At 43.9% G+C, this 22,634-nt stretch overlaps 1 protein-coding gene across 6 annotated transcripts in view; it reads left to right on the top strand.

The window, feature by feature from the left end:
* The window catches only part of neto1l (neuropilin (NRP) and tolloid (TLL)-like 1, like), a 175,530-nt gene that overhangs the window by 60,641 nt on the left and 92,255 nt on the right, over positions 1-22,634 (top strand). The gene's annotated exons all lie outside the window — the stretch shown is intronic.

Below are 22,634 nucleotides of genomic sequence, written 5' to 3' on the forward strand. Positions count from 1 at the left end.
AAAATTCCAGAAAATGATGTCACGGCTTTAAAAGCTTCTGATAGGCTAAATGACAGCATTTTAGTCAATTGGAGGTATACCTGTGGATGTATTTCAAGGCCTACCTTCAAACTCAGTGCGTCTTTACTTGACATCATGGGAAAATCAAAGGAAATCAGCCAAGACCTCATAAAAAAAATTGTAGACCTCCACAAGTCTGGTTCATCCTTGGGAGCAATTTCCAAAAGCCTGAAGCTACAATGTTCATCTGTACAAACAATAGTATGCAAGTATAAACACCATGGGACCACGCAGCCGTCATACCGCTCAGGAAGGAGAAGCAATCTGTTTCCTAGAGATGAATGTACTTTGGTGCGAAAGTGCAAATCAATCCCAGAACAACAGCAAAGGACCTTGTTAAGATGCTGGAGGAAACAGGTACAAAAGTATCTATATCCACAGTAAAACAAGTCCTATATCGACATAACCTGAAAGGCCGCTCAGCAAGGAAGAAGCCACTGCTCCAAAACCACCATAAAAACGCCAGACTACAGTTTGCAACTGCACATGGGGACAAAGGTCGTACTTTTTGGAGAAATGTCCTCTGGTCTGATGAAACAAAAATAGAACTGTTTGGCCATAATAACTATCGTTATGTTTGGGGGAAAAAGGGGAGGCTTGCAAGCCGAAGAACACCATCCCAACCAATGTCGCACGGGGTTGGCATCATCATGTTGTGCTTTGCCGCAGTAGGGACTGGTGCACTTCACAAAATAGATGGCATCATGAGGGAGGACAATTATGTGGATATATTGAAGCAATATCTCAAGACATCAGTCAGGAAGTGTAACAGTCCTGACCTGTTTTATGTTGTTTTTATGTGTTTATGGTCAGGGCGTTAGTTTTGGGTGGGCAGTCTATGTTATTTGTTTCTATGTTGGTTTTGGTTTGCCTGGTATGGCTCTTGATTAGAGGCAGGTGGTTTGCGTTTTCCTCTAATCAAGAGTCATATTTAGGTAGGGCATTCTCACTGTTTGTTTGTGGGTGATTGTCTCCTGTGTCTGTATGTATGTTCGTACCACATAGGACTGTAGCGTTTGTTTGTTTCGTTTCGATGTCGTCTGTTTCCTGTACGTAAGTTTATGTTTAGTTATGTAAGTTTATGTTCAGGTTGCGTCAACGTCGTTTTGTTATTTTGTAAGCTTGTTAAAGTGTTTTGTTTCGTTTCGTGTTTTGCCATCATCGTTATTAAATAAAAGATGGCTTATTTCCCAAAGCCTGCGTTTTGGTCTGAGGATCCTTCTCTCCTCACCTCATCTGAGGATGAGGAGAGCACAAGCCGTTACAGAATCACCCACCACGCTAAGACCAAGCGGCAAGGGAAAATTAAACGGAGTAAGGGACAGGAGAGAAAGGAGCAATGGACATGGGATGATGTTTTGGACGGAAAGGGTTGCTACACTTGGGAGGAGATCCTGGCTGGGAGGGATCGCCTTCCATGGGAACAGGTGGAGGCACTGAGGAGAGCAGAGGCTACCGGGGAGAGGAACCGGAGCTATGAGGGAACGCGTCTGGCACGGAAGCCGAAAAAGCCCGTAAGTAATTCCCAAAAATTTCTTGGGGGGGGGGCTAGGAGGTAGTGGGCCAAGGGCAGGTAGGAGACCTGCGCCCACTTCCCAGGCTTACCGTGGAGAGCGGGAGTACGGGCAGGCGCCGTGTTACGCAGTAGAGCGCACGGTGTCTCCTGTACGAGTGCATAGCCCAGTGCGGGTTATTCCACCTCCCCGCACTGGGAGGGCTAGATTGGGTATTGAGCCAGGTGTCATGAGGCCGGCTCAACGCGTCTGGTCTCCAGTGCGTCTCCTCGGGCCGGCATACATGGCACCTGCCTTACGCATGGTTTCTCCGGTTCGCCTACATAGCCCGGTGCGGGTTATTCCACCTCCCCGCACTGGTCGGGCAACCGGGAGTATTCAACCAGGTAAGGTTGGGCAGGCTCAATGCTCAAGAGTGCCAGTACGCCTCCACGGTCCGGTATTTCCGGCACCACCTCCCCGCCCCAGCCTAGTACCTACAGTGTCTACACTACGCACTAGGCTACCAGTGCGTATCCTGAGCCCTGTTCCTCCTCCACGCACTCTCCCTGTAGTGCGTGTATCTAGCCCGGTGCCTCCAGTTCCGGCACCACGCACTAAGCCACCTGTGCGTCTCCAGAGCCCTGAACACACTGTATCTTCTCCCCCTACTAATCCTGATGTGCTTGTCCTCAGCCCGGTGTCACCAGTGCCGGTACCTCGCATCAGGGATAGAGTAGGCTTTGAGAGTACAGTGTGCCCTGTCCCTGCTCCCCGCACTAGTAGGAAGGTGCTTGTCATTAGCACGGTGCCTCCAGTTCCGGCACCACGCACCAGGTCTACAGTGCACCGTATCCGGCCAGAGCCATCCGTCTCCCCAGCGCCATCTGAGCCATCCGTCTCCCCAGCGCCATCTGAGCCATCCGTCTCCCCAGCGCCATCTGAGCCATCCGTCTCCCCAGCGCCATCTGAGCCATCCGTCTCCCCAGCGCCATCTGAGCCATCCGTCTCCCCAGCGCCGTCTGAGCCATCCGTCTGCCATGAGCCTGCAAAGCTGCCCGTCTGCCATGAGCCTGCAAAGCCGCCCGTCTGCCATGAGCCTACAGAGCCGTCAGCCAGACAGGAGCCGCTAGAGCCGTCAGCCAGACAGGAGCCGCTAGAGCCGTCAGCCAGACAGGGTCTGCCAGAGCCGCCAACCAGACAGGATCTGCCAGAGCCGCCAACCAGACAGGATCTGCCAGAGCCGCCAACCAGACAGGATCTGCCAGAGCCGCCAACCAGACAGGATCTGCCAGAGCCGCCAACCAGACAGGATCTGCCAGAGCCGCCAGAGAGCCATGAGCAGCCAGAGCCGTCAGAGAGCCATGAGCAGCCAGAGCCGTCAGAGAGCCATGAGCAGCCAGAGCCGTCAGAGCGCCATGAGCAGCCAGAGCCGTCAGAGCGCCGTGAGCGTCGAGAGCCGTCAGCCTGCCATGAGCGTCGAGAGCCGTCAGCCTGCCATGAGCGTCGAGAGCCGTCAGCCTGCCATGAGCGTCGAGAGCCATCAGCCTGCCATGAGCGTCGAGAGCCGTCAGCCAGCCATGAGCGTCGAGAGTCGTCAGTCAGCCATGAGCTGCCCTTCAGCCTGAAAAGGCTAGATACCCAGAACTGCCCATCAGTCCAGAGCTGTCTCTCTGTCCGGAGCTGCCTTTCAGTCCGGAGTTGCCCCTCTATCCTGATCTCCCTCTCTATCTTTATCTACCTCTATATTCTTATCTATCCCTCTGTCTTGGTTTATCTCTCTGTCCCGGTGCTGCCCCTTGTCCCGGTGCTGCCCCTTGTCCCGGTGCTGCCCCTTGTCCCGGTGCTGCCCCTTGTCCCGGTGCTGCCCCTTGTCCCGGTGCTGCCCCTTGTCCCGGTGCTGCCCCTTGTCCCGGTGCTGCCCCTTGTCCCGGTGCTGCCCCTTGTCCCGGTGCTGCCCCTTATTCCGGTGCTGGTCCTTATCCTGGTGCTGCCCCTTGTTCCGGTGCTGCCCCTTGTCCCGGTGCTACCCCTTGTCCCGGTGCTGCCCTTTGTCCCGGTGCTGGCTGTTTATTTTGGGGAAAGTAGTTTTAGGGTGGTCAGTGGAAGGGGTAGACAGAAGAGGGGAGTGACTATGGTGGTGTGGGGACAGCGTCCTGAGCCGGAACCACCACCGTGGTCAACTGCCCACCCGGACCCTCCCCTGGACTTTGTGCTGGTGCGCCCGGCGTTCGCACCTTGAGGGGGGGGTACTGTAACAGTCCTGACCTGTTTTATGTTGTTTTTATGTGTTTATGGTCAGGGCGTTAGTTTTGGGTGGGCAGTCTATGTTATTTGTTTCTATGTTGGTTTTGGTTTGCCTGGTATGGCTCTTGATTAGAGGCAGGTGGTTTGCGTTTTCCTCTAATCAAGAGTCATATTTAGGTAGGGCATTCTCACTGTTTGTTTGTGGGTGATTGTCTCCTGTGTCTGTATGTATGTTCGTACCACATAGGACTGTAGCGTTTGTTTGTTTCGTTTCGATGTCGTCTGTTTCCTGTACGTAAGTTTATGTTTAGTTATGTAAGTTTATGTTCAGGTTGCGTCAACGTCGTTTTGTTATTTTGTAAGCTTGTTAAAGTGTTTTGTTTCGTTTCGTGTTTTGCCATCATCGTTATTAAATAAAAGATGGCTTATTTCCCAAAGCCTGCGTTTTGGTCTGAGGATCCTTCTCTCCTCACCTCATCTGAGGATGAGGAGAGCACAAGCCGTTACAGGAAGTTAAAGCTTGGTCACAAATGGGTCTTTCAAATGGACAATGACCACCAGCGTACTTCAAAAGTTGTGGCAAAATGGCTTAAGGACAACAAAGTCAAGGTATTGGAGTGGCCATCACAAAGGCCTGACCTCAATCCTATAGAACATTTGTGGGCAGAACTGAAAAAGTGTGTGTGAGCAAGTTTAACAGTATAGCTTCTGCCCCTCTCTTCGCCCCTACCTGTGCTCGAACCAGGGACCCTCTGCACACATCGACAACAGCCACCCTCGAAGCATCATTACCCATCGCTCCATAAAAGCCGCGGCCCTTGCAGAGCAAGGGGAACAACTACTTCAAGGTCTCATAGCGAGTGACGTCACCAATTGAAACACTATTAGCGCACAGCCCGCTAACTAGCTTGCCATTTCACATCGGTTACACTCACCCCCCCTTTTGACCTCCTCCTTTTCTGCAGCAACCAGTGATCCGGGTCAACAACATAATTTTAACAGTGTAGCTTCCGCCCCTCTCCTCGCCTTGAACCAGGGACCCTCTGCACACATCGACAACAGCCACCCTCGAAGCATCATTACCCATCGCTCCACAAAAGCCGCGGCCCTTGCTGAGCAAGGGGAACAACTACTTCAAGGTCTCAGAGCGAGTGATGTCACTGATTGAAACGCTATTAGCGCGCACCCCGCTAACTAGCTAGCCATTTCACACCAGCTCTGTCAGGAGGAATGGGCCAAAATTCACAAACTTATTGTGGGAAGCTTGTGGAAGGCTTACCGAAACATTTGACCCAAGTTAAACAATTTAAAGGCAATGCTGCCAAATACTAATTGAGTGTATGTAAACTTCTGACCCACTGGGAATGTGATGAAAGAAATAAAAGCTGAAATAAATCCTTCTCTCTACTATTATTCTGACATTTCACATTCTTAAAATAAAGTGGTGATCCTAACTGACATAAAACAGGGAATTTTTACTATGATTAAATGTCAGGAATTGTAAGAAACTGAGTTTAAATGTATTTGGCTAAGGTGTATGTAAACTTCTGACTTAGCTCCAACAGTGCAGTAATATCCAACAACAACACACACAAGGCACACAAATCTAAGTAAAGGAATGGAATTAAGAATATATAAATATTTGGACGAGCAACAAGGATTAGCTTCATCTACCAGCTCTCACAGTCTCACATCAAAATTTGACCTTCATCCATGTTTCTTAAAAGTCAAATTTCTAAGTATTTAAGGTTAAGTTTAGGCATTAACTCCAAATTCGTAATGTTATGCATTAACTCTGAATTGTTAAGGTTATGCATTAACTCTGCATGGTTAAGGTAAGGGTTAAGGTTATGCATTAACTCTGAATGGTTAAGGTAAAGGTTAACGTTTGTGATGACATACATTTTTTTCTCTAAAATATATTTCTATCATTTGATTTGAATTTGCAACCTTTGGAATGAGAGGCAGATGTTTACACTATTCCGCCATCCCCTAATGCCTTAGTAAAAGTGAAATCTACTTGAACCTAACACTCACTGTTGCCCCTAGTACACTGTTTCCACGGCATTTCCCGACGTCCCTCAGACATGGATGGACGTCGAATACTGACCTGTATCACGGGTGACTTGGCTGAGCTTCACAGCCATATATTTTTTTTCTCTCCATATTGTGATAAAGATTTAAAGCTGCTGTCAGTCAAATCAACTTCATCTGACAAGATAAGACAAGATAAGGTTGTTAAAAGCCAATCATAAATCATCGTTTTCGAAAGTGTGATTTGTGCCAGAATAGCTACCTAAAGACCATTGATTTAAACACATCCCAGAAACTGAGATGGTAATGATTTAGAGGAAAAGACAGAGAAGGGTAAATCATAAAATATGAAATTTTAGTATGGAGCTCTGAAAGGATTGACCAAGGATTATTTAATTGATTCTAGATTAAAACCTTCCAAAGTAAAGTGAAGGCCACCCCAAGACAGAGATGATGCAACGTTTACAAAACTATGTCATTTTTGGGGTTATATTAAAGAAATAGTTCAGGATGTTGGCAATATACTTCCCTAGAGACAGATTAACTTGTGGATACTATTTTTATGCCTCTGCGTCCAGTATGAAGGAAGTTAGATGTAGTTTCGCGAGCCAATGCTAACTAGCGTTAGTAGCTAGCGTTCTAGCTGTTCCCATAGTCTCCTAGCTCAAACGCTAGTTGGCAACTTCCTTCAAACTGAACACAGAGACACAAAAAATGATATCCACAAGTTCATCTCTCTTTGGGGAAGAAGATAAAGGGCTTTATTCCCAAAATCCTGAACTGTCCCTTTCTTTTCTGCAAACAATGTAAGCAGATATCAAAAGAACACACAGAGATTGTCACATAAGAATCGAGTTTCTATTGTCTGAGCAATGTAATCTGCATTAACCCATTCACGTCCTTGTACTATATTTAGTATAATATAAAAATATGCCACTGAACAAATTCTGTTTGGGGTAAATGCATGACATTTGGTGTCAACATAGTTGTTACAAGTGTCTACAGAATGGACCATTACCCCAAGGACATCAAGCCAACTTGACACTGTGGGAATCATTGGAGTCAACATGGGCCAGTATCGAAAGCGTTCCACAACCTTCTCCCTCAACGTCAACAAAATGAAAGAGCAGATCATGGACTTCAGGAAACAGTTGAGAGCGCACGCCCTATCCACATCAACGGGACCGCAGTGGAGAAGCTGAAAAGTTCCTGGGTGTACACATCACCGACGATCTGAAATGGTTCACCCACACAGACAGTGTGGTGAAGAAGGCGCAACAGCGCCTCTTCAACCTCAGGAGGCTGAGGAAATTTGGCTTGGCCCCTAAGACCCTCTCAAACTTTTACAGATGCACAATTGAGAGCGTCCTGTCGGGCTGTATCACCGCCTGGTACAGCAACTGCATCGCCCGCAACCGCAGGGCTCTCCAGAGGGTGGTGCGGTCTGCGCAACGCATCATCGGGGGCACACTGCCTGCCTTCCAGGACACCTAAAGCACCCGATGTCACAGGAAGGCCAAAAAGATCATCAAGGACATCAACCACCCGAGCCACGGCCTGTTCACCCCGCTACCATCCAGAAGGTGAGGTCAGTACAGGTGCATCAAAGCTGGGGCCGAGAGACTGAAAAACAGCTTCTATGTCAAGGTCATAAGACTGTTAAATAGCTGTTAAATAGCCATCACTAGCCGGCTACCACCCGGTTACTCATCCCTGCACCTTAGAGGCTGCTGCCCTATATACATAGACATGGAATCACTGTTTGGTTTTTTACACTCAGTCTATATTATTGTTATGTGACCCGTTCTTAGCCTACATATGCCAAATGTATTATTCAACTCATTGTCGTTTGTTAACTACAGACGTTTTTGTATCGTACTATATTTAGTCGTTGGACACATGAGGTTACTGTTTTTAAAGCATTTCACAAATCAGGTCATGTGTTCAGTCTCAGGGTCCCAAGCTTGGTGATGAGCTTGGAGGGGACTATGGTGTTGAACGCTGAGCTGTAATCAATGAAGGCGAAGGAGACGTGTTGATTGAAATTGGGAATTACGTGTCTTGATGATGCAGAATGAAAATCACTGACAACAAGGAAAGCAGCATCCAGTTCTTTAAGTGCCAGCTTGTCCTGAGGTGGAATATATACAGCAGTCACGATAAAAGCTGGAATCTCTCGGAAGGTAGAAGGGTTGGCATTGGACCATGAGGTATTCCAAGATGGGTGAACAGTGGATGGAGACTTCCACTGCACTAGAGTCAGCACACCATTTTCTGTTGATGAAGAGGCATACCCCTCCCCCATTGATTTTCCTGAATCCAATGGCCGCTGGGTGAATGGAGAATCCATCGAGTTGGATAGCCATGGGGGGTATCTTATCCGAAAGCCGTGTTTCAGAAAAGCAGAGAATATTGCAGTTACTAGAGTCCTGTTGATAGCAAATCGGATGTCATCCATCTTATTATCAAGTGGCCAATTGAATGGAGGGAAGAGGTGGCCAGTTTTCCCTTATCCTTAATCTCGCCAGGACTTTCCTGCCTCTTTTTCGCCAGCATTTCCTCTTGGGTAACCCCAAAAAATTGGATCAGAATTACACAATAAGCCCAGGGCAGATGAGTCGAAGTTGAATTCGGAATGGAGCTTAGTAACTGACGATCTGATGTTAAAAAATGATAAGAAATGATAGTGGATACATTAATTTTGGCTTTGATTTTCATTAAGACACGTTATCTCTACCATGTACTGTATATGATGTTAAAAACAAATTAGCAAAATTGGGTTGGAGCGCGCAAGACGGCAATCATACAATACGGCACCATCTGGGGTATTAGAAGGAGTATTTATCCATGTAATATCAACATTATGATGTGTTTGGACATGGTTTTCTGTTTTGTTTTGGTCCGCAACGCACAAGCAGTTATTTAATAAGTGCAGGGGTCAGGCTTTTTCTTGCAGTGGGGAAGGAAATTGAGTTTGCACAAAGTCAAATAGGGGCTCAGTTCCAATCGGATCATTAGGCCTGTCCCCTTATCCTCTATAGCCCTCTGAGCAGTCAGGCCTGACTGCGCCACATCCAAAGATATCCCCAACTGCAAGGGACACATATTGATTATTTAGGGCTTTTGGATCTTAGAGAATGTACTCACAGTTACGTACAGTATAATGCTTCTGCCACTAAAAATCAAGGTGAAGCGGAAATATGCCACAGGTTTTTGTTAGTAAATTGATATTTTTTTTTTCATGTATCGGTTTCACATAGTCAAAGTAGTCAAAGTTGAATTGTCCATTTTTGTTTCAGAAAACATCATGGCAGATAAACAATTAAGGCTAAACCTAGGTGGACATAACTCATCTAACAGACATATTATGTATGCTTGCTCTCGGTTCACGTGGAAGATGCAGTCTCAAACCTACAATGATAAAGTAGGAAAGTAGGCTATGATGTATGAAATTAATCCTCCCATAGCCCTATGTACTGTATGTGAATCATTCTGCTAAAAGGGTTTTGAATATGACTGTTCTCCCAGCTCTTGGCGATGTGTCAGTGTGATGTTATGTATGTGTAATGGATATAGATCGTCTCTGTAGGATGGAGTATGTTCTATGTTCTGTATGGATGCAGTCCAGTCTTATTAGATGGGGACAGGGGGCCATATGGCCTTCGGGCCTTGGAGTGATGTCGGGGAGGCACTCTAGTGTCCATGTGAGAGCACGACAGCAATGTAATGACTAGGGCACACACTTGACAAACGGCTGCATGCATCTACACACTCTTACATACGTCATACTACGTATGCACACAGACACACTCACACACACACACACACACATACACATACACAACACCTTACCTTCCCTCAATGTACACACACAGACGGACTCGCTCTCTCTCACGCAAACACTCTCTTTTACACTCTCACATATGATAGACTGCCAGCCCGTAGCCATCTATCTCACCTGGACTAATGAAGTCTGTCGTTGCTGACAACCATCAGTCATGCCCTGAGAGGAGGGTAGTAATGAAATGTGTTGGGCACCACGTAAATGTATCTACGCCTGCATCAGCTGGACCAGAGAGAGGGAAGGAGAAGGACAGAGGGGATGAGAAGTGGAGGGAGGAGAGAGGTGAAAGACAGGGGAGGTATAAGGACAGATTGAGTGGAAGAAATAGGGGGAGGAAAGAGAGGAGGTACAGGAGATGGAGAAGGAAAGAGAGATGGCGAGATGGAGGGGGAGAGAGCAAGGGAGAGATGGAGAGGGACTAAGATCAATTGGGAGTCTATCAACAGCAACAGCGGTGATGTCTGCTGGAGTTATTTGTTACTGTGCCAACAGGGAGTCCACTAATTGACAGCGGGAGTTGAGTTGGGGGTGACGTGAGGGGATAATGATGGAGAGCTTGCTTGTGTGCTAGTTTACTTTACTGTAAGGTCAAACGTGAAGAGCATGCTAACGTATTTGTTAGTGTCAGTGAGTGGAAGTGTATGATTTAAGGGGGTTAACTTGGAGTGTGAGGGTGTTCAAATGCTTTCTGGTATACTTTGCAATAAGGAGACAGGCAGTACATGTCCATTAAAACATGGAAACTAAACAAACTACTCTGTGTTATGGGCTCACAGTACAATCCTATAAAGCCTTCACTTTTTAACCCTGATGACCACACACATAAACACTGACCTCTTGACACTCAATAAACCAGGCTAAAACAAACTGCACCTGTATTAATGATATCTAGCTCAGAATACAGACGGTACAGACTGGGACAGATCAATATTTACTGAGACAGGGATCTCTCTCTCTCCTCTCTCTCTTTCTCTCTCTCTCTCTCTCTCTCTCTCTCTCTCTCTCTCTCTCTCTCTCTCTCTCTCTCTCTCTCTCTCTCTCTCTCCTCTCTCTCTCCTCTCTCTCTCTCTTTCTCTCTCTCTCTCTCTCTCTCTCTCTCCTCTCTCTCTCTCTCTCTCTCTCTCTCCTCTTTCTCTCTCTCTCTCTCTCTCTCTCACTCCTTTTCTCCTCTTTCCTTTTCTTCTCTCTCCCCTCTCTTTCTTTCTTTCTTTCTTTCTTTCTTTCTTTCTTTCTTTCTTTCTTTCTTTCTCTCTCTCTCTCTCTCTCTCTCTCTCTCTCTCTCTCTCTCTCTCTCTCTCTCTCTCTCTCCTCTCTCTCTCATCTCTCCTCTCTCTCTTTCTCTCTCTCTCTCTCTCTCTCTCTCTCTCTCTCTCTCTCCTCTCTCTCTGTTGGTCTGATTGGACTTGCAGCCAACTGAGGTATGGACAGAGAGGGGAGTTGCCGAGTATTTATGTATGAGGCCGGAGTTGACGTCAATGGAAGCAGCTCTAGTCGATATGTCAGTCTGCTCTGAGACAGTAGGGACCATAGGTCTACCACTAAAGATGAGTTTTGAATGGCGGATGTCAGAGAGAGCAACAAGACTTTCGAATGGTTCTTGAATCAAGAATTACAATATAGACCGCCTTTGAAGAAAAGTACATTACACCTTCCCACAACACAAAGGTTGGTGTTGATTTTCATTATAACACGTTATCTCTACCATGTATATGTTGTCATGTATGGCGTGTATGTAATGTACATATGTCATGCAGGATAACACTGAGGAGTTGGCTAAATGGGAACAGACTAGCAGACTATCATGCTAGCACACTAGCGTGCTAGCAGCAGGTTAAGTGACAGCCAAAGATCCTGTGGGAGATATCTCTGTCATTTAAATCTCCCATGATACAACAGTCATTTTCCCCTCAGGGTACTGACCGTTTTCTAAATGATGTCATAATATCTGTCAGAAACCAGACGAGCAGAAAGCTGTGGCCACCAGCGAGCGAGTGAACATTGAACGCACAATGAGTGAACACCAATTGAGCGTTGTCTAAAACATTGAATGCACATTAAATGTCACATTGCTCATTGCAGCTTCTCTGTAAGGTTGCTGCCCAGCCTTTAAAAAGTGGAAAGAGAGACATCAAGCTGTCACAGTGGCTAGGTTTCCATCCAAATGGAAAACTCTGTTTATTCATTTTTACACACAAGACAAAACAAAACAATATAAATAATATACTCAACTAGAAAAAATACAAATAAAAAAAATAAATAATTAGCTTTAAAGATACCGTACTTTAGACAAGTTAAACACACCGGGCAGTAAATGGCAACAGATTTTCATGTTAAAATTCAAAAATCCGCTTAAAAACAAAATGTGCATTTTCTCATCAGACATGCGTTTCCATCATATTGTCTTGTTGAGGATAAAAGACTGTGCGTGATGATGTTGTGCACATAAAAATACCTTTTGCAGTTAAATTCCCATGTACCGAATAAAAAATAGAAGTTAAATGGGTTTCCATTGCATTTTCAAATCTACTGATGTTAAAAAAATATAAACATTTGTTTTAAATAGCGTGTGCCCACTCTGATATTTACACGTGTGCTCTAGCCAACAGCTAGCTGATACAGTGCGGGTATAGCCTACATGATGAGATAATTATGGACAAAAGAGCAAGATTATTTTTGTCAAACTGCAGCCAAGCATAGATGATCATGTCACCAGAATAAGACCCTCGATATTTATTGGAAATGAGCATCAAGCTCATCACCTTGCACTTTCAAGTTCATCATAACTTGTAGCTTAATAAAATGCATGCTTTCTCGACAAGTCGTAGTGGTAGGACCACACAACATCCCATCTGTGACTCCAAGTTTAGTTCGATATGATGCTTATTCTATCAATATTTGCGCGTAAAAGCGTTTCCACCTACATAATTAATTTGACAGATACAAAAGACAACCCACCTAGTCTAGCGTGTTTCGTTTTGTCGATATTTAGAAAGTTTACCGACAAATGTTCTGTTTCCATCAGGACAGTCATGACATTTCTTTATCCGATATGTACTTTACTCGGATGAATATGTTGGATGGAAACCTGGTTATTGAGATTATAGACACAAACACACAGGGTTATCTTATCCCCCAATCCTGTTGTCAGATGTTTTCACTGTCAAACTATTTCCACAGAGGTAACACAGGTTAGGATTATACATCGGATTATAAAGCCCATCATGTTAATTCATTTCCTGCATGTCTGACTACTAGAGATTCCTTTTTGACCAGGTAAACTGAGGTTAACACAGGTAAGAAAGATTAGGGAGAGATTCAATAACTGAAACAAAAGAAGAATGACTTCCCCTTTCAAATAGTTGTTAAATCTTTTCAGATGTTTCATTTTTCCGTCAAGCCCTTCAAATGCACTGAAGTGCTCCCCTTGGAAATGTTTGTGAGTAGCATGTAATTGTGTTTTTGAGGTGGATCACGATTGTGATTTTGACTGATGTTTGTAGCACTCCCTAACGCATTCACTAAAGCACTGTACCCACACCTGTATATTTACTTTATATTATCTTACAGTATAATTAGTGTAATGGCTCACCTAAGTTGACTCTAGCAGTACCAAAGTGATAGGTTCTTTCATTGATTTTCAAGTCATGAAAAAGCACCTGTCCTGAGGAGAAAAGGACAATTAATTGACAGCTTGCTGCCAGTTACCATGTTAGATAATATCATCAGGAATGATCTGCTGAGCCAGGTAAATATGTTTTAGTCAAAATGGCCTTAATGCATTATCAGAATTGGCCAGCTAAATATAGTGGGCTTAGCTAAGTGTTTTTATCAGAGAAGGGGGGGGAGAGACGATAGGGGGAAGAGAGATAGAAAAAGAGTGTCACGCCCTGGCCTTAGTATTCTTTGTTTTCTTTATTATTTTAGTTAGGTCAGGGTGTGACATGGGGAATGTTTGTGTTTTGTTGGTTTTGGGTGTTTTTATGGTAAAGGGGTTGTTGGGTATAGTATATGGGTTTGTGTGGAGTACATGTGTCTAGTGTTGTCTATGTATGTTTAGTTGTCTAGGAGAGTCTATGGTTACCTGAATGAGTTCCCAATTAGAGACAGCTGATTTCGGTTGTCTCTGATTGGGAGCCTTATTTAGGGTAGCCATAGGCTCTCATTGGTTGTGAGTAGTTGTCTATGTGATACGTTTGTAGCCAGTGTGTGCACATCGTTGTTTTAGCTTCACGATCGTTTTCTTGTTTTGTTTAGTGTTTTTGTTTCGTGTTCCGTCTTCGTAAATAAAAAGGAGATGGCTTATTTTCCTAAAGCTGCGTATTGGTCCGTCAATCATCCACACGATCGTGACAAAGAGATTAATAAACGCATCCTCTAGTTGGTTTAGTGACTAATCAGTCGATTCCCATTCCCTGTGTCCAAATGACTGTGCAAAGACATGTTAAAGTACAACACTATCCTGTCTGATTTAATAAATAACACGCATAAATAAAATCACCCCAGGCCTGTTTGAACCCACACTCTTAGAAAAAATTGTCCAAAGGGGTTCTTCAGCTGTCCCATAGCAGAACCCTTTTTAGTTCCAGGTAAAACCCTTTTTGGTTCCAGGTAGAACCATTTTTGTAGAGTGAGAGAAAACCCAAAACGGTTATACTTTGAACCAAAAGGGATCTACTATGGGGACAGCCGAAGAACCCTTTTAAGTTCTTGACAGCACCCCTGTCTGCACACCTGGGTGGGTTCATCCCTGATAACTCGCATCTCTGTCTGTGTTATCCTCTACTACTAATGGACAGAGAGGAGATGAGATAGGCCAAACAGAGATGGACTGCTAGGGGGAATATTTGTTTTCAGATTTAGCCAATTTAACACCTGGTGTGTTTCAAGCTTCAGGGGTGAGAGTAAAGGAGACGTTAGATCGAATAAGTATAGAGAGAGGGAGAGTGAGAGAGAAAGAGAGAGAGAGAGAGGGGGAGGGAGGGGGATAGAGAGAGGGGGGGATTGTGTGTGTGTATCAGGAGCCACAGCTCGATAGGTTATGCCACAGGAGTGCAATCCTGTACTAGTTAACGATCGGTCTGTCCGTAAGGGGGAACGGACAATATTGTGGTGAAATAAGGTGACGATATCTCCACTGGTGACGGGTGGAACTAGAAGTCATTAGTCCAGAGATGTCATAGGAAATTCTGAGACTTGAGCCCCCATGGGCTCTGCTTTGAACCTTCTGTAGCTAATACACACACAGGGGCGGACTGGCCACCTGGAATTTCGGGTAAATGCCAGATGGGCTGGTCCATTTTTAGCCCAGTCTGGCTAATAATGGGGGCCTCAAGAAATAGGCTAGTGTTGGGGGCTCAAGGAAAAGAATGGGCCATGTGGGGGTCTCGAGGAAATTAATGATCTGGTTTGGGGGGAGAATATGTCTGTTGTGTTAGAAATGCCAGGGCCGATTTCTGCTCCCAGTACACCACTGCACTACACACACACACTTTTAAGGTTCCTCCTTTAAAAGTTGCGAGCTTGCACCGCGGCACTTAGAGGTACCCAGCGTCACAGCTTCATTGCTCCAGACCACCACAAGGAGGAGTTAGAGCACTCATTATGCAATTGGGTCCCAAGGTTTTTATATGACCAATCATATCGAGTGGTTCCAATGACGAATTTGACGCAAGCCACCCGTCCCTGGTGACTTTCTTCAACAATGATGGCTGACAAAACATTACGGGGGAAGCAGATGTAAGTAGTTATAACATCATAACGAGTCAAGATAAAATTGTACAATTGAGAGGAATATGTTAGTTAATGTAGAAACAAACGATTGTGCTTTTTTTTGTCATTAAGTTAATTTACGAAAATCGCGATTTAGAAAGTTAACTGACTAGCTAACATTAGCCAGCTAGCTTGCTGGTGTTATGACATGAGTACAGTATGACATTGTAATTTGTGTTGTTTAATGTTTTAGGGACTCCTGAGAAAACCAGAAAACCAGGCTGTCATCGTGGGAAACAGTGGATGTAAAGAATCTAGCTAGCTAAAGCATTTACTGCAAATTGAATGTACAATTGTGTAAGCTTGCCTTGCCATGCAATGTAGCTGAAGTAACATAGCTAATGTTAGCTAACTATTTACTTGCTTATTGTGTAGTGGAGGATAAAAATAACTGTATGCCTATGGATATGTAGCAAGCTACGGTATGTAGCCGATCTGTGTATGAACCCCAAAATGTTAGGTTCTGAACTAATATTCATACCAATCTATGAACCTCAGCTATCATAGTTGTTGAATCAACTTCATGTCTGAATGACATTAATGAAGCCTATGGATTGAATATAATATAATAACTTTATTTTGCCAAAGATGCAAGTCCTATATACTGTACATGTACTGTAGTTATTACCACGCATGAGATCCCCACATTGTAGCCTGTACATTGAATATATTCACTGATCATGTACTCTTCCATGCCAAATAAAGGTGTGGTTCAGGTATGAATCTCTGAGACATTTTTTTTCAGTCATATTCAATACCAGGTGTATCAAACTGCATTCTTTGAATGATGCTGTGTCTGCATGTATGTATTACAATTATACACTTCAACAGTGTTTACCACTCCTGCTCCTGGGACATCAATGATTACACATTGTAACTATGCATTAGACTAGAAACATGATTTAAGTAAAGGGTGATTTGTAATTCATATATACAGAAAGAAAGAAAATGATGCATATCTAAGTCCCTTCATCTGCATTAATCTGAGGACACAGGATAGTATTTCAATGAGATACTTAATTTCAACCAGTGGAGAATGTGAAACGCTTTATTGAAAGAAGTTCATTATCCAGGTGTCATAAATACATAATACATGCATTATAATTATAATAATTGTAATATTATATTATAAATACAAGTTCAATCTGTACTTCAATGCACATATGTGTGCATCATAAAACGAGGAAGAAAGACGAGGTGGGAGAGGTGTAGAGGACAAAGGGAAAGAGGTAAGAACAGAGGCAGACAGCATATGATTAATGAATTACAGTGCTACCCTAATATTCTCTCAGTTCATCACAATTACAGTGTCTCTAGCGGTGTCTCCTAACCAGCCTTGGGCCCCCAGTTGGCCCGAAGGTTATCTTAAGAGCGGGTGAGGTGGCGATGACGGGACTGGCTTCCTCTCTCACATCAAAACATACCTGCAGACGAGAGACAGATGTATAGAGAGAGAGCATGATTAAGCCTTGTTTTTTTTGTTTTAACACGGTCAGTCATCATAATCATCAGGAGGTGAAATGCAAAACTGATCTTCTTGGATCATTAACTCTGGGACTACTACATCTCTATCTGTATTTCAATGTAAAGCATCTCTATAATAATAATTCCTGTTGACCTGACCTCTCACCTATGATCATGCTGTGCCCTCTGTGTCAGCCAGTTCAGATGCGGGAGGGGTTCACCGAAACAGCTGATATGACCTAGAGGATTTAGGGAGAAGGGGGAGAGGGATGAAGTGAAGGAGAGAGACTGTTATTGTGTGTGTGTGGTCTCACCTGGTGTCCACACTAAGTGGCCAAATAGTACTTTATGCTGAAAAACAGAGACATGAGGACAAACAATAAAAGATGTCATTACTAGACATAAATACCACTTGAAGCTTGATGACGACTTGATCATTTGAATCAGCTGTGCAGTGCTAAGGCAAAAACCAAAATGTGCACAGGTATTTGGAACATTCCGATATGCCATAGCTGGCGAGGTGTCAGTAAATGTCGGCAAAAAAGCGTCATTAAATTGTTTCGTGCAGCACAGTTACAGTCAACAACGCTCTGGTTAACACGAAAACTGCCTAACCAGCTCTGCTAGGGTGAGTAAAATGGTCAGAGTGGTCTCATTTGTGCCTGGAAGTAGCTAGCAAGCTAGCCTACGTTTGCTTGGGTGCTTGACTGCCTATGCCCGAACGTCCAGTGTGCGCTCCTTGAGTGAAAAGGTCTGAATTTACCCAGAGGGTTTTGTGTTTTTCATGGAATAGAAACACCATAATATTAAACGAATTAATTTATTATTTTACGCAAATATTACGCAAATACCAGTCAAATGTTTGGACACACCTACTCATTCCAGGAGGTTTCTATACTTTCATTATTTTCTACATTGTAGAATAATAGTGAAAACCTCACAACTATGAAATATCACATATGGAATCAGTTAAGAACTAATTCTTATTTACACGGACAGCCTACTCCTTCCTCCCCATTGGGGGATTGAACCCCGGTCTCCCGCGGGTCTGCAATATTGAAGACTCTCAAATGCTTCTCAAAGATGCCCTCTGGTGGTCAAACAACGAATAACTTGCAGTAACAGAAAAAATGGCTAAGAATGAAATTACGTGCCACAGAATGCTGAGGCAGCACACAAGGTGTGCCGCAGTATGACACAACTTTTAAAGGAGGAACCACTGATTTAAATTAGAATGATAATCTATAAACAATAGGAAATAATTGTGTGGGTCGTTATTGCTAATTTTGAGTTTTCTAACTTTCATCTTCCAGATTCTTCAAATCAAGTTTAGTGTTTATTTGTTACCAGAGACCTGGTCTGAAATAGAAATGCCTGCAACATTAAACACAAGTGGCTATGCAATAGAGGAAAAGTCAATAAACAATACCACACCTTAATTTAACTCCCCTAATCAAATCAGTCCATTATTTAAGATATTAATCATTTATTATGCCTGTGTCTAAGTTTCTGTTACATTCAGTGGCTTGTCCAGAACATTTTGAATCGGGTGGCCAAGGTGAGGCACAGACCCAGTTTAGGGGGGCCATAACATTTTGAACCTTAATCGATGCAAGGTGTTTTTTAAACATAAGTATGATGGTTCAACGCATGAAATGCTTCAGCTTAGGTTTGATACATTTCCCTGTTCAAATACATCATAAATTGATTCCAAAAGTCTTGTTACAGTGTTTGCATTCAAGGTCAGAATTTTATAAAAGGGTATAAGCATATAGCAGTAAATTCAATTGAAAGTGCCAATTATACAGACCTCCTATGTGTGAATTTGTTATGGGCTTTATAGTAAAGACATGTCATTCAAAAAAATGTATTACCTTTGAATGTGTCATGAACACAACCAGTCATGATGTTTTCATCTCATTGTCAAATGAATCAGTTCAAAAAGTAGGTTACCTGTATCCAAACAGTTTACTGTCCCATAACTATCCATGTTTCCTCATTTTCCTTCAATTAGCAAGAGGTTGAATCTATTTCCCCAGAGAAATTATCCAGTGTGTTCCCCATTAAAACTGTCACAGATCAAGTAAACAGGATTTCCCTTTTAGATGCTTGCTAGGCTTCCTTTAGTTACGATATCAGAAGCCTGTTCTAGAATGTAATAACCCATTCTATAGTGTAAGAAGACTTATTAAGTAAGCCTTATCATTGTCCTAATCAAACACTGATAAATGAGTGTGTGCCCAGATGAACTTCTGACAGTTTCTTTCAAAAAACCTATATAGTACGTATAGGGGTTTTGCTGTTCATATTTAAATGCAATGTTGTGTCTACTACTGTATGTGTGCATCCCAGAGTCAAATTGATTCCTATTGTTGACATGCTAATATTTTTGACTTTGTTATTCCCATCACTGATCCCCCACAGAGGCGTAACCATGGTGAAAATTGAAAGATGAGACTGATATCTGACTTATATAATTCTGTGACGGTAAACTGAGACACAATCTCAAGAATGCAATCAGCCTCTCAAATTACCTTTTGGCTTGTGTTTGTTAGGAGAGCAGTAAAATCATCCTTCGTCTCTCTCTCTCTCTCTCTCTCTCTTTCTCACACACACACACACACACACACACACACACACACACACACACACACACACACACACACACACACACGTGCACACACATACAGTACACACACAGTGCTTCTTGAGCGAGGTGATAGATAGAGAGAGTGAGAAAGGAGCCTTAAATAAGGGTGAACAAATAAAAAAGGGAGGGAGTTTAGAGGTTGAAGGAGGGGGAGGTGTAAATGAGAACATAGTGGGGAGGTTGAAGGAGGGGGAAGTGTAAATGAGGACATAGTGGGGAGGTTGAAGAAGGGGGAAGTGTAAATGAGGACATAGTGGGGAGGTTGAAGAAGGGGGAAGTGTAAATGAGGACATAGTGGGGAGGTTGAAGAAGGGGGAAGTGTAAATGAGGACATAGTGGGGAGGTTGAAGAAGGGGGAGGTGTAAATGAGGACATAGTGGGGAGGTTGAAGAAGGGGGAAGTGTAAATGAGGACATAGTGGGGAGGTTGAAGAAGGGGGAAGTGTAAATGAGGACATAGTGGGGAGGTTGAAGGAGGGGGAAGGGTGAATGAGGACATAGTGGAGAGGTTGAAGAAGGAGGAAGGGTAAATGAGGACATAGTGGGGAGATTGAAGAAGGGGGGAGGGTAAATGAGGACATAGTGGGGAGATTGTAGAAGGGGGAAGGGTAAATGAGGACATAGTGGGGAGATTGAAGAAGTGGATGGGTAAATGAGGACATAGTGTGGAGATTGAAGAAGGGGGAAAGGTAAATGAGGACATAGTGTGGAGATTGAAGAAGGGGGAAGGGTAAATGAGGACATAGTGGGGAGATTGAAGAAGGGGGAGGGTGAATGAGGACATAGTGGGAAGTTTGAAGAAGGGGGAAGGGTGAATGAGGACATAGTGGAGAGGTTGCAGGAGGGGAAAGGGTGAATGAGGACATAGTGGGAAGTTTGAAGGGGGAGAGTGAATGAGGACATAGTGGGGAGTTTGAAGGAGGGGGAAGGGTGAATGAGGACATAGTGGAGAGGTTGAAGAAGGCTCTTCTTAGAGCAGACCGCCCGGCCAAACTGAGCAATTGGGGGAGAAGGGCCTTGGTCAGGGAAGTGACCAAGAACCCGATGGTCACTCTTACAGAGCTCCAGAGTTCCTCTGTGGAGATGGGAGAACCTTCCAGAAAGACAACCATCTCTGCAGCACTCCACCAATCAGGACTTAATGGTAGAGTGTCCAGACTTAAGCCACTTCTCAGTAAAAGGCACATGACAGCCCGCTTGGAGTTTGCCAAAAGGCAAATAAAGGACTCTCAGACCATGAGAAACAAGATTCTCTGGTCTGATGAAACCAAGATTGAACTCTTTGGCCTGAATGCCAAATGTTACATCTGGAGGAAACCTGGCACCATCCCTATGGTGAAGCATGGTGGTGGCAGCAGCATGCTGTGGGGAGGTTTTTCAGCGGCATGGACTGGGAGACTAATCAGGATCAAGGGAAAGATTAACAGAGTAAAGTACAGAGAGATCCTTGATGAAACCCTGCTCCAGAGTGCTCAGGACCTCAGACTGGGGTGAAGGTTCAACCTTCAAACAGGACAACAACCCTAAGCCCACAGCCAAGACAACACAGGAGTGGCTTTGGGCCAAGTCTCTGAATGTCCTTGAGTGGCACAGCTAAATCTCTGGAGAGACCTGAAAATAGCTGTGTTGCAATGCTCCCCATCCAAACTGACAGAGCTTGAGGGGATATCTTGAGAATAATGGGAGAAACTTCCCAAATACAGGTGTGCCAAGCTTGTAGCGTCATACCCAAGAAGACCCAAGGCTGTAATTGCTGCCAAAGGTGCTTCAACAAAGTACAGAGTAAAGGCTCTGAATACTTATGTAAATGTATATTTCAGTTTCTTATTTTTAATACATTTGTAAATTGTCATTATGGGGTATTGTGTGTAGATTGGGCTCCCGAGTGGTGCAGCGGTCTAAGGCACTGCATCTCAGTGCTAGAAGTGTCAGTACAAACCCTGGTTTGATTCCAGGCTGAATCACAACCGGGAGTCCCATAGGGCGGCTCACAATTGGCTCAGCGTCGTCCGGGTTTGGCCGTCATTGTGAATAAGATTTTAACTGACTTGCCTACTGTAGTTAAATAAAGATTAAATAAAAAAATATTTTAAAAAGTTTGATGAGTGGAAAAAACAATTGAATCCACCTGGCCAACATCCGGGTGAAATTGCAGAGCGCGGAATTCAAACTACAGTATTATAAATATTTAACTTTCATAAAATCACAAGTGTAATAAATCAAAATTTGTAATAAATCAAAATAAAGCTTAACTTCTTGTTAATCCAGCCGTTGTCTCAGATTTCAAAAAGGCTTTACAGTGAATGCATACCATGCGATTATCTGAGAACAGCGCCCCGCACACAAACACATGAAAAACATATTTCAACCAGGCAGGTGCGACACGGAAGTCAGAAATAGCGATATAAAAAATGCCTTGCCTTTGGTGATCTTCTTCTGTTGGCACTCCAAAAGGTCCCAGTTACATCACAAATGGTCCTTTTGTTTGTTAATCTTCTTCTTTATATCCATTAAAACTCAGTTTAGCTGACGAGCTTCAGTCAATAATCCACCCAGTTTCCCTCCATCAAAATGCATACAAAATGAAACCCAAACGTTACTAATAAACTTTTCCAAATAAGTCAAACAACATTTATAATCAAACCTTAGGTACCCTAATACGTAAATAAACTATAAAATTTAAGACAGAGAATCGTTATTGTCTTTACCGAAGCAAAATACCAAAGAACACGCTCTCTTCCACGCTCTTGGAAACACTACAGCCAAAATGGGAGCCACCTATAAAAACTACAATTCCTGGCTCATTTTTCCAGAAACCAGCCTAAAACTCTTTCTAAAGACTGTTGACATCTAGTGGAAGCCCTAGGAACTGCAATCTGGGAGGACTTGGCCTTATAATAAAAGTGATAGTCATTGAAGAAAGTGGTAGGCCAATTTTTTTTGGGGGGGGTGGTTTGTTCTCGGGGTTTCGCCTGTCATATCAGTTCTATTTTACTCATAGACATAAATGTAACAGTTTTAGAAACTTTAGAGTGTTTTCTATCCTAGCTTCTGGGCCTGAGTAACAGGCAGTT

Source organism: Salvelinus fontinalis, chromosome 25 (genome assembly GCF_029448725.1).
Source record: "Salvelinus fontinalis isolate EN_2023a chromosome 25, ASM2944872v1, whole genome shotgun sequence".
Classification (NCBI taxonomy): Eukaryota; Metazoa; Chordata; class Actinopteri; order Salmoniformes; family Salmonidae; genus Salvelinus; species Salvelinus fontinalis.